At 48.3% G+C, this 11,592-nt stretch overlaps 1 protein-coding gene across 2 annotated transcripts in view; it reads right to left on the reverse strand.

Annotated features, from left to right (window-relative positions):
- Kcnk5 (potassium two pore domain channel subfamily K member 5) overlaps positions 1-11,592 on the reverse strand; it is a 40,995-nt gene that overhangs the window by 27,240 nt on the left and 2,163 nt on the right. The window lies entirely within an intron of this gene.

The following is an 11,592-nucleotide window of genomic DNA, read 5'->3' on the forward strand; positions in this document are numbered from 1 at the left end:
CTGGTAAGCAGTTGTCTTAGACCAAGTTGTGTAACTTTCCTAAAGGGCTGGGCCTTGGCTCCAGGAGGCTGGTTAAATAACTCCTAGGTTCCTCCAGCCTGGTGCCCTCAATGTGAATCACTCCTGCAACCTCTAGGACGGGCTGGAGACACCAGTCCACAGCTCCTGGGATGCAGAGTCCCATGCTGCAGAAGTCCCCAGGAGAGGAGGAAGTGGGTTTCAGACAGGTCCCTTCTGCCCCAGACTCTGTCTCCTCTACACCTCTGGGAGCTTCCCACAGGAGCAACAGTTACCTTTCCTCCCAGCATCAGGGAAGCTAGCCCCCCCCCCCCCATCTCAGGGAAAGGTGTGCTGGGCAGGTTAGGACAAGAAGTGAAGCAGGCTCTGCACCCCCAAATACAATCAACACCTTTGCGTTTGCGACTTACAGGCAATGCTATAAGGATGTGGGTGGGCTACAAAGATGGCTGTTGCAGTGTAAAGACCTCGGTCACGCCTGAGAAGGCCACCCTAATCTCAACACTCTCTGAAGTGAGATGGGAGGCAGAGACAGAAATCCAGGGTCAAGCTAGCCTCCTGTGTGAAGCAGCGGAGACCGGGTCTCAAGTCAGGTGAAACAATGAGAGGACTGACTGTTCGTGCTACAACATGGCAGGCACACACTCGCTCACACACAAGCGTGCAGACATAAACGGGCGTGTGTGTGTGTGTGTGTGTGTGTGTGTGTGAACAGGGATAAGAATTATCTCTATGAAGAAAGGCCCACAATCAGTACTGCATGACTAACCTGAACTTGCCTCTCTACCCAAAACATCAACCTTCAGCCCACAGGTCACACGCATCCCAGTATAGCTACGCATACGGCCCAATACAGTTGCAGAGTATAATGCCGTGTAACGTGAACAGGCTAGACACCATGCAAGACAGTTTTGTCACCACCTTTAGTTACTCCTTCCCAGGCCCTGGTTTCCAAGCCAACAAATGGGATAGAATATTTAGCTATGGGGAAAGAGATTCCCTGCCAGTGTCAGGCCCATGGAGGAGGCAGAATGGAAGAATCAAATGAATGGTTCTGCAGACCCATGGAAAAGGTAAGGACACACCCTGCAAACACTTCTACTCTCTCCCTGTGTAGGTAGGCCAAGGGGTGGAAAAGCCCGGTGTGGCTGCTCAACTCTGTCACACCAGACTATCAGCTAGAGAGCCTCCTCCTCCCAGGCAAACAGTCCTGGCCTTCTCAGAGCCCCTCCTAGCAAGGCTCTGAAGATTAAACAAGGGCAGGGGCACACGCGTACAGTTGGCCCACCCCAGCCCATCCCAATTTCCCCACAATACAGCCTTAAAGGCAGTCCCGAAATTGCAGGAAGGATCAGGACTAGGCATTACTTCCTTAAAGAGATCCAGTCACACACCCCTGTGTGCTTCTTAACTGCTGCAGGAGGGTTTGGACACACGTGCTCTCAAGTTTCTTGAGTAGAAACCACAGCCAGTGGTGGTGGGGCAGGCCTTTAATCCCAGCATTATGTGCATCTGTGAGTTCAAGGCCAGCCTGGTCTACAGAGACTCCAAAGCTACAGAGAAACCCTGTCTCAAAAAACCAAAACCAAACAAACAAACAAAAAAGTAGAATAGTGGTCTAGGTTGCATGGCTCATGTGTGACTGGAATTTACAATTTATTACTGAAGGCTCCAAGTGGGAAGAAACGCAAAGGGTATGAAGCATTGTTACCCTTCTTTGCTATCCCACATCACGCACCCTTACTGAATTATCATACTGTATGCACACACATATACAACTTAAAAAAAATGAGTCTGTTCTTACCCAGTGCCCCCAGATGTAGTTTGAAGGAGCAGGGTGGGGTGGGAATTGTCTTAGTTAGGGTTTATACTGCTGTGATAAAACACCGCAATCAAAAACAATCTGGGGATGAAAGGTTACTTGGTTTATACTTCTACACCACTGTTGATCATTGAAGGAAGTTGGAGAGGGAGGACCTGGAAGCAGGAGCTGATGCAAAGGAGCACTGCTTACTAGCTTGTTCCATGGCTGGATCAGCCTGCTTTCTTATAGAACACAGTACCACCAGGCCAGGGGTGATACCACCCACAGTGCCTTCCCAGGCTCGCTCCCAGGCCAGTCTGGTGGGGACATTTTTTCCAGTTGAGGTTCCCTCTTCCCAAATGGCTCTAGATTATATCAAGTTAACATAAAACTATCCAGCACAGAAATAAACTTTTTATTGCCTTTAAATTTTTTTATTGTGTATGGATATGTGCAAGTCACGACACACATGTAGAGGTCAGAGGACTACTTTCAGGAGTGAGCACCTTCATTGCTGGGCCATCTCACTACCCATAAACATCGATCACTTCCCTCCACACTTGTGAGACCAAGGGAAGGAGTACAGCTTTACCTGGCTGGAATCACCTGGCTTTGATCTTGCAAGAGGTAAGATCCTCATCAGACTTCCATGGGAAGGTGTATGCCACTGGGCACCTGGGTATGACAGAACTTGAAGCGGGTACTTACCTTCATGCTGGACATCTTGAGAACTGGACCTGGTTGCACAAGACTGGAGACAGAAAAATGTTCAGCTCTTAAATGATCAAATTTAAAGGCACTCCAATCCTTCAATAAATGGGTGAACATGGAGTGGTAAATAAAATCTGACGGGGGTCACACAGAACAAACGAGTATGTAGGCAAGATTAAGACTCCAGTTATGACTGGTTTTTGTCTTCACAACGGCTCAAATGGTTTCCTTTCACCATCCCCAAGTATAGGCTGGCTCAGACAAGTGGAGGAGCCATGGGGTGCACAGTCCTCTAGACAAGGCTGATGATTCCTGGTGGCCCACAGGCCAGCCTCCAAGTTACACAGGTTCTCCTGGACTCCGAACAAGTATCCCCCTTGCAGGAAGGAACTGGTTAAACAGCTGCAGTTAGATTACAGGGCATGCGGGAGTGGGTGACAACAGCCAGGGAAGTACACATTCCTTCCTAAATATTTCAGCAGGAAGCCTAAATATTTAGATGGATGAGAGGAGAAAGAAGGCATATTGCAAAGCTAATCAAAGAGCCCTGGCCACCAAGAGAGCCCCAGAAGTGTTGGTACTGTTTTGCCTCTAGGGAGGGCTCAATGTAGCCTCCAACCCTGCATGGCCAACACCTAGGAAAGACAGTCCTGAGGTCACCTGGACCCAGGATTCTCTGGGAGGAAAGATTTAACCAAGGCTTGAGACTGGAGGGGAGAAACCACACTTTCAAGCATTGATTATGCCCATCATGGAGTGAACTGTGAGTTAATTTGAAAGGAATGGGAAATGGTGGGTGACACAAAAAACATGGGCTTGTTGGGTTTCACCATCTTCCTTGCTACCAACCTCTACATTCAGAACCCAGTGTTGGTGAGGCCTGTGAGGCGGGATCAGAGACAAGATGCTCAGAGAAAGGGGGTAGGGAGAGCAACTTAGGTCACCTGCTGTTTAGTATAAGTACCCTGATACAGTGCCTGAGCCTGAAGACAGTGATGCGCTACGGTCCCGTCTAAGGAGGAGACAACTTGCTCACGCTCATGCCATCAACACCCTGGATGCTTAGCCCCGAGCACCGAAAGATTCTGAAGACTCCACCCAGGCAAATGTGGCATTTCTCCATTTCTTAACCTTCCTCCTTGTTTCTTCCACTATCAACACAACAAAATGTATAGCAAATGTTCCAAGCTTGAGGGCTAGGTGTCAGTCTTCCTCACTCTCGTTGCGAGGCCCTAGATATACTACAGCCTCTGTAGTTGTCTTGGTTACTCTTCTTGCCACTGTAACTAAACACCTAACACCTCAGGTGCTCTCACAGGTCGCGAGCAACAGGAGGCTGTCATGGCAGGGAAGGCGTGTGCACTCTGGCCCATAAGCTCTATTACAGCCAGCGTTTTGGGGCTTCTCACACATACCAGTTTCAAAGACCTCCAGAAACTACCCTCAATTCCTGGAACCCATTTATCTTTCTCACCGCTGTGTCCACTAAAACAACTTGAAAAAGGAAGGGTCGGGGCTGGAGAGATGGCTCAGTGGTTAAGAGCAATTGTTGCTTTTACAAAAGACCCAGGCTCAGTTCTAAGCACTGACACGGTGGCTCGCAGGCTTCCATAACTATGGTTCTAGGGGATCTGAAGCCCTCTTCTGACCTCTGTGGACAGGGCACAAGACAGTCATGTGGTGCACATACATGCAAATAAAAAATTGTGCCCATATAAAAATAGAAATAACTTTTTAAAGGGGCTCACTGTAACCCAGTTTGAGGGTACACAGCAAGGGGAAGCAGGACAGCAGAAGCATGAAGCAGCTGTTCCTATGTTGTCCTTTGTCAGGAAGCAGAGACGAAGGCTGGGGTCCAGCTCACTTTTTCCTTTTTCATCAGTCTGGGCCCCAGCGTGATGATACCAACTTTATCAAGGTGTGTTTTTCCTGATCAGTTAGGCCTTTCTGGAAACACTCTCTCAGACATACCTAGAGGTATATTTCCATGGTGACTCTAAAGCCAGCCAAGTTGACATGAAGGCCATCAGTGATCTATTCTGCTCCTGTTGTCAGAAAGCCACAGGACAAAGACTCAGTGAGACTCTGCAAGGCCGTGGTTCTCTCAGTTCATAGACAAGGAACAGTAATGATCTCCTCCTGGCCCCTGCCCATGCTGCAGCCACTGGCTCTCCCATGCATGGGCAAGACCAAGGTTCAGTTGACAGGAGAGAGAACCTCAGCCCTTTCCCTTGCTCTGTCTGTTCGGGCAAGGAAAACAGCAGTAACTCCTAGGCCAGTTCTGGACATAGTGTGCCAGTCCCGTGCCCGGCATAGATGGTAAGAGCACATGGAACACTCAAAGTCCTGTTAGCCAACACACCAACTCACCACTCTCTCTTCTTGAGTCAGAGAATAAACCCATGTGTCCACAATCCTCAACTGGATGCTCCACGCACACTCACCAACACCAATCCTGCAGACCAAGATGTCTCTGAGGACAGAGGCTGGGTTTTGCTCAGAGCCTGATTCCCCCCAAAGAAGGGGTTCTTTTACAGGGTTCTAGACATGGGAACCGAAATCTCCAAGGCCCCGCAACCTTATCCCCCGCTCCAGCCTCCACCATCTGCTACCCATCACTCAGCACCTCAGCCTGCATTTCCCCTCACTTCAACACCCCAGTAAATTTCCTCTCCACAGCAAGACTGAGCTCAAGGGCTCAAAGACCCTCCAGATTCTGATGTTCCTCTGCAGAAATACTGCCCAGCAAGAGAGGGCACCTTCTCTGTCCCTTTAAGGTTTCCGGTGGCTTGGGGTTAAGCCCCACAAAAGCCTATAGACTTCAAGAAGCAGTGCAGAGCTCAATATTCCCTCCTCTCAAGAACACAAAGGGCACGTGCAGAAAGTGGAGTGTCTGGGTAGACTACCCCAGACCTGGACCTCCACAGGGAAGGGCCCACAGCAGGGAAAGAGACACCTTAACTGGAGGCTGGGGTGAAAAAAGGGGCTGAAGTGTGGCTTTCTGGGAAAAACCACACTCCATCTCACCACAAGTGGAAAGGAAGGAGGAGGCGTCCTTATCAGAACACTCACGAGGTGAATGGCTCGGCCTACGGAAATTTAATTTCAGTCAGAATATTCCACTATTTGCAAGTTGTAAATGGCTGTGAAGGAAAGAACTTTTTGTAACATTGTCCACTCCCCTCCTTGAAAACGGCAAACATTTGATGGAGTTCAAATTCTTTGGCTAAGCACACAAGGCTCTGTCATCTGACCCTCACCTCCCTAGCCTGTGGCTGCAGCCCAAGCACTATCGTGCAGTGCACCTCTCTAGGGGATATGGAAAGGGAGATCCGCCATCCCCTCTCCACAGCCTCTCATCCAGCTCTTTAAAACATTCAGCTGAGGGGCTAGAGAAATGGCTCAACAGCTGAGAGCCCTGAAGACCAGGATTCAACTCCCGGCAGCCACACAGCATCTCACAACCATCTGTAACTCAGTCCCAAGGAACCCAAGGTCCTCTCCTGGCCTCCTCATTCACCACTCACACACACGGTGCACAGATATGCAAGCAGTTAAAACACCCACACAAAATAACAATAAAATAAAATACTCAGTTGACAGTTGGGATGCGGCTCAGTGGCAGTTCATTTGTTTGGCATATACCAGACCATGTTATATGGCAGGGCTATCTTTAACTCTTAAAGAGCCTCCCTACTGTTTTCTAATGGCTGTGCCATATTCCACACCAAAAGACAAACACCACACCATTCAGTCTACCCAACATATTTGAGGGCCGCGAATCCACAGGAACAGAAAGCATAATGGTGGTTACTGTGGCAGGGTAGAAAAGGTGGGGGAATACGTTAGGTAGGAAGTTTCAGTTCTACAAAAAGAAGGTTATTAATACAGATCTGAATCCCAGCAGTGTGAACCTGTGAAGATAGTACAATCTGACATCTGTTTATTTTTTTTTAATATTTACTTATAGTGTTTTGATTACATCCCAGGGGGTCGGGTGCACATGAGTGCAGTAACCCTTGGAAGCTAGAAAAAAGCAAGGATTCCCTGGAACTGGAGTTACAGTTTATAGTTGGTTGTAAGCTCCATGCGTGCTGAGAACTGAACGTGGGTCTTCTACAGGAACAATTCTTGCTCTTAACTGCTGAGTCATCTCTTCAGACACTATGTTTTTTTTTTTCTTTTAATTAAAAAATAAATTCAGGACTGAGGAAGCTGCTCAGTGGCACGGCATGTCTGCCTAAGATGCAATGCATGAGGCCCTCCTGTGTGCTCTAGGAAGTCTTGGGTCAGTGAGATGGCTCCATGGGTACAGATACCTTGCTGCCAAGCCTGACAACCTTGGCTTGATCCCTGGGATCCACAGGGTAGACAAATGGCATCAGCTGCCCTCTGACCTCAGCCACGTGGTCATAGCATACATACTCATGTGCACCAACATACATACACATAAAATAATGTACAAGTCCTTTTGATTCTTTAAAATACCATTTAGAAGTTCACTATGTCTGTGCATGGAACACTCCATGGCAGAAGATCTGGGAGTTATAGTCCTGAATAGGCTGGCTACCCTCCCTCTGAAAATCTAAATTCAAAACTTTGAGCACTAAAAGTGATGTGGCAAGTGGAAAGTCCTATACCCAACCTTATAGATTGAATCAAAACACAGGTGCTCTACAGTCCATAAAAATCACCCTCCGCTTGCGTGTACAGCCTGTGTGGAGCACTGCGCAGCCTGTGTGGAGCACGTGCGCAGCTTGCACGTGTGCAGCTTGTGTGGAGCACATGTACAGCTTGTGTGGAGCACGCGTGCAGCCTGTGTGGAGCAGCCTGTGTGGAGCAGCCTGTGTGGAGCAGCCTGTGTGGGGCAGCCTGTGTGGGGCAGCCTGTGTGGGGCACGCGTGCAGCTTGCACAAGAAACAAAAGTTTCATGTTTTGACTTGGGCCCTGTCCTCGAGCTGGTCATGTAGCTGCAGACACTCCAAATCTGTGAAAATCCAAATCACTTCTGATCCCAAACACTCTGGTTGGGCAATGACATCTGTGACTGAGGCCAGCTCTGAGCAAGAATGTACTATAGGCTAGGCTCTAACGTGTGCAAGCAGCCAGCTGCCTATGATGACGCAGAGAAAGATCTCTGATAAGGGCAGCTTAGACTCAGTCTACCTACCTTCTCCACCTTATTCTAGGAGCAGGGGAGGAGGTGAGACAGGAGCAGGGCCAGGGAGGGATGGACACAGACAAGTCAGAGAAACTGGGGACTGGACTCAGCAAACAATGGAAAGAGATAGCTGTTCCCATGCTTCCTGGCGGGTCACCCACCTCACTTCTCGATAGGTTCTTTCCCAGAAGCCTGGCTTTTCTGCTCCCCAAAACTTCCACGTTTCTCTTCCCTCCCACGTACCCCTCTCCAAACACAACCTCACACAGAGTTCAGAGGCTGAGCTCAATTTAACAGCAAACAGTCAAATTCAATATGAAAGCCTTTGGCCCCAGGTCAAGGTTAGCCAAGCGCAGCATCCGCGTTTCTTTTAAACACCAGTCTATAAATAGGGCAAAGTCCCAGGAAAATACTTAGAAGTGACAATCATCACCTCCTCTAGGCCCCTCCTGGAAGCTTCTGCTACCCCACGTTCAACCTTTCAACACGTGCAAATAAATGTCTACCCCGGGACGGTTCTCCACGACAGTGTCATCTGCGCATCCCAAAGCTCCATTAAAACTCTCAAGGCAGCTAATGAAAACTTACTTTAACTGGTAAAACTCTAACCTGTACCGTTAACTAAGGCAGACTTAGGTATTTGAGTTAGTGGTTTTGGTTTTTTGTTTTGTTTTCAGTCTTTAACTTAAATGCAACTTGAGAAAGCAAGCCAGCCATTAGAAAGGATTGGCTGCCGAGCATTGGTGGCTCACACCTTTAATGCCAACACGGGGGAAGCAGAGCAGTCGAATCTCTGTGAGACCAAGCTGGCCTACAGAGTGAGTTCTAGGACAGCAAGGGCTACACAGAGAAATCCAGTCTCAGAAAACCAGTAAATAAATAAAGGGAAGGAGGGAGGAAGGGAGGGAGGAAGAAATGTACCCACTTTACACCTCTGCAGCCCCAGGCTGTGAGAATTCGAGCAGAGCTAGAGATGTGGAGACCTCCAAAACCAAGACTCAAAAGACTTAGTATGTTTCTCTAGCAAAGGTAGGTGAAGACAGTCATGAGCCTCAGTGTCCACCTGTATTCATTTTAACCCTCTGTTCCCCTAAACTGAGCCCAGACAACTTTTTCTTCAAGCCCCACAATAAGCCTCATTTTAAACATTTTGGTCAGAAGTCATTATGACAGAGTCCACAGTTTTGTTTTTTATAATTGGGGGAGGGCAGGTGTTAATAATGGTGTCAGAATTCCAAGACTAGGATATGTTACTTCTGTTGAATATGTGTGGAGAATTCAAGGGTTTAGAAATGAAAAGGAGGTGTACATGGAAACCCCTAGAATATGATAAGCTTGGAGGGGTTGGGGAGAACGTGCCCAGCATGCAGGTGGCCTTCTGGTCCATCTCAAGTGCCATAACAAACAAAAACCAAAAAGCAAATTTTGAAATTTGGGTGGGAAAGATCTACAACTTTTTCCACAATGGGTCAGTCATATCAGCTGTCCAAGGAAACTCAGGGCTCAGTCTGGAAACCAGAGCAGAAAACAAGACCAACTGCCACCCTATCCCAGTCCCAGGAGACATGAGATTGCCAGCAAGAAGCCCGGTGACCCTTCCTTGCTAGGAGAGGGACACGCACGGACACGGACGGATGGACGGGGACACACATACACACAGAGTTAGAGCTCTCTCTCCCCCCAGTCCAGGTCCCACTCTGGTTTGAGCTTCCCTCCTATGATCCCTGACTAGATTCCATATTAAGTCGCCTCTGAGAACCCACTGCAGGGATGCCTGATGGCTTGTTTAACCTTCTCCCTAAAGACCGAGATGGATTGTCAGCCTGCCTATTCAACCCAGTTTTCTACTTTGGGGGAGGGTAAGGGAAGAGGGGCTTCCTAATAAAGCCGTGCCAAGGAGCAAAGGGCAAACCGAAGCACAATTTCAGTGACATACAAGTGCCAGGTCAGTCAGGCAGCCACACCGGAGAAGCCTGCATGCCAATGCCTGTTCCAGAAGAAACACAAAATAGAATTTCCCAGCTGTTCAAAGTCAAGCTGAACCAATTAACTCAGCTCACTTAAAGCAACACCCCTGAAGTGGGCTGGCAAAGGTGGGTACTGCCTGTGGATGATCCCAAGGTTCTGTCCTTGTGACCACTTTAACTTCCACCCTAACTGAGTGTCGGTTGCCTTATCTTAATGCATGAGGTCACTATAAGCACCTGAAGCAAGCAGGTAAAGTACTTGGCAGGATGCCCTACTCAGGGAGAGCTCCATAAAACTCCATAAATGTTAGCGGCAAGAGCCTGCTTACTTCCAGTCCTCCCTTCTTTCCTGGAGCCTCACCAAACTGCTCATTTTGCAGGTGAGGAAATTGAGGCTAAAGTAAGTTAACTGGTTTGATGAGGAAATGGCTTAGCCAGGAGGCAATACCAGCCTGTGCCTTTCCATAGAATGAGGAAGATTTTAACCAGTGTCCAGTCTCCAATACAGTAGATGTACTATCAATGCTAATTTCCCTTGCTGGGTTTTAAAAAAAAAAAAGGAAAAGATTATACTTAACAAACAGCTAGAAAAAAAAACACGGAGGTCCGTGCTTATAATCTCAGTATCCAGGGGGATCAGGCAGGATGATCCAAGGGCAACCTGGACTAACAAACCAGGACCCTATTATCTCAAAAAACTAGCTGGAAGGTGTTGGCTCACACCTTTAATCCCAGCTCTTGGGAGGCAGAGGCAGGCGGATCTCTGTGAGTTTGAGGCCAGCCTGATCTACAAAGCAAGTTCCAAAGCTACACAGAGAAACCCTGTCTCAAATAAAAAATAAATAAATAAGACCATATAAATGAACTAATTTTGATGCCAGCCTGCTCTACATCATGAACAGGACAGCCAGAGCTACCTAGTAAGATCCTACTCAACCAATCAATCAAGAAGCCAATAAATAAATATGATCTATTAAAAAAAAAACTAAAACCAGAGCTGGAGATCCGTCTCAGTGGGTAGAGTGCTTGCATAGGGTACAATTGCCATGAGCTCTACCCCCACCCCCGCACCTGCATCACAGCAAGTGGTACAGTAAGTACAAGAGGTGAAGGCAGGGGGATTGAATTCAAGGTCGTCCTCAGCTACAGAGTAAGTTCTAGGCCGGCACGAGCTTCTTAGACTCTGCCTTAAAAAATAACAACAATAATGAGGTGCCATTATCACTTGAGTGAGAGTTCAGAAAGTAGGAAGGCAAAGAGAGCAGCCATGGGGTCCCGGGCTGGTGGTGGTGGGTGCAGGGCACTTGGAAGGCACAGCTCACCCTCAGCAGGAGCAGGGAAGGGAAGGTCTGACCCCGGAAAACCCCCACCCAAGCATAGCTACCTCCTGCTCCCACCCCAGGAATTGTCAACTAAGGGGCTTTGTGATGACCAGGGAACTCAGACCAGCTAAAACCCAGTGCTTCAGGTGGAAAATACCCAGGCGGCCGTAGGCAGCCAGACGGGAAGGAAGATTTTCAGTTTTCGTTTTTCCCTTAAACCAATTTCCTGAGGCCTGAGGGCAGCACCCCAACTCACAGATCAGAAAGCCGAGAGAGGCTGGCAAATGCTTTCACTGATCCTTCATATCTTGGATTTTTCCTTTCAAAGGAGGGACTTGCCCAGTTGGAGTTGACAAGGCTTTTTTGGGGGTGGTGACAGGGCTGTCTTCATTCATTCAAGCAAGCATCTAGAATCTGTTCCAAATCACACTGGCCTGATGTTGCTCAAATCCTTTCTTCTGAAAGTTACCTGTCCACTTTGGGGGTGGAGGTACCTCAAAATAAAGGGCATTTTGTTTTATCAAACACCCTAAGGAAGCCGCCCGGCTTGGCTTGTAAAGCTACCACCACCAGATGTACCCGGCTGCGCAACCCCTACCCCCCCTACCC

The sequence above is a fragment of the Alexandromys fortis genome, unplaced genomic scaffold (assembly GCF_014885135.2).
Source record: "Alexandromys fortis isolate MF-2015 unplaced genomic scaffold, M_Fortis_MF-2015_v1.1 scaffold_233, whole genome shotgun sequence".
NCBI classification, from domain to species: domain Eukaryota; kingdom Metazoa; phylum Chordata; class Mammalia; order Rodentia; family Cricetidae; genus Alexandromys; species Alexandromys fortis.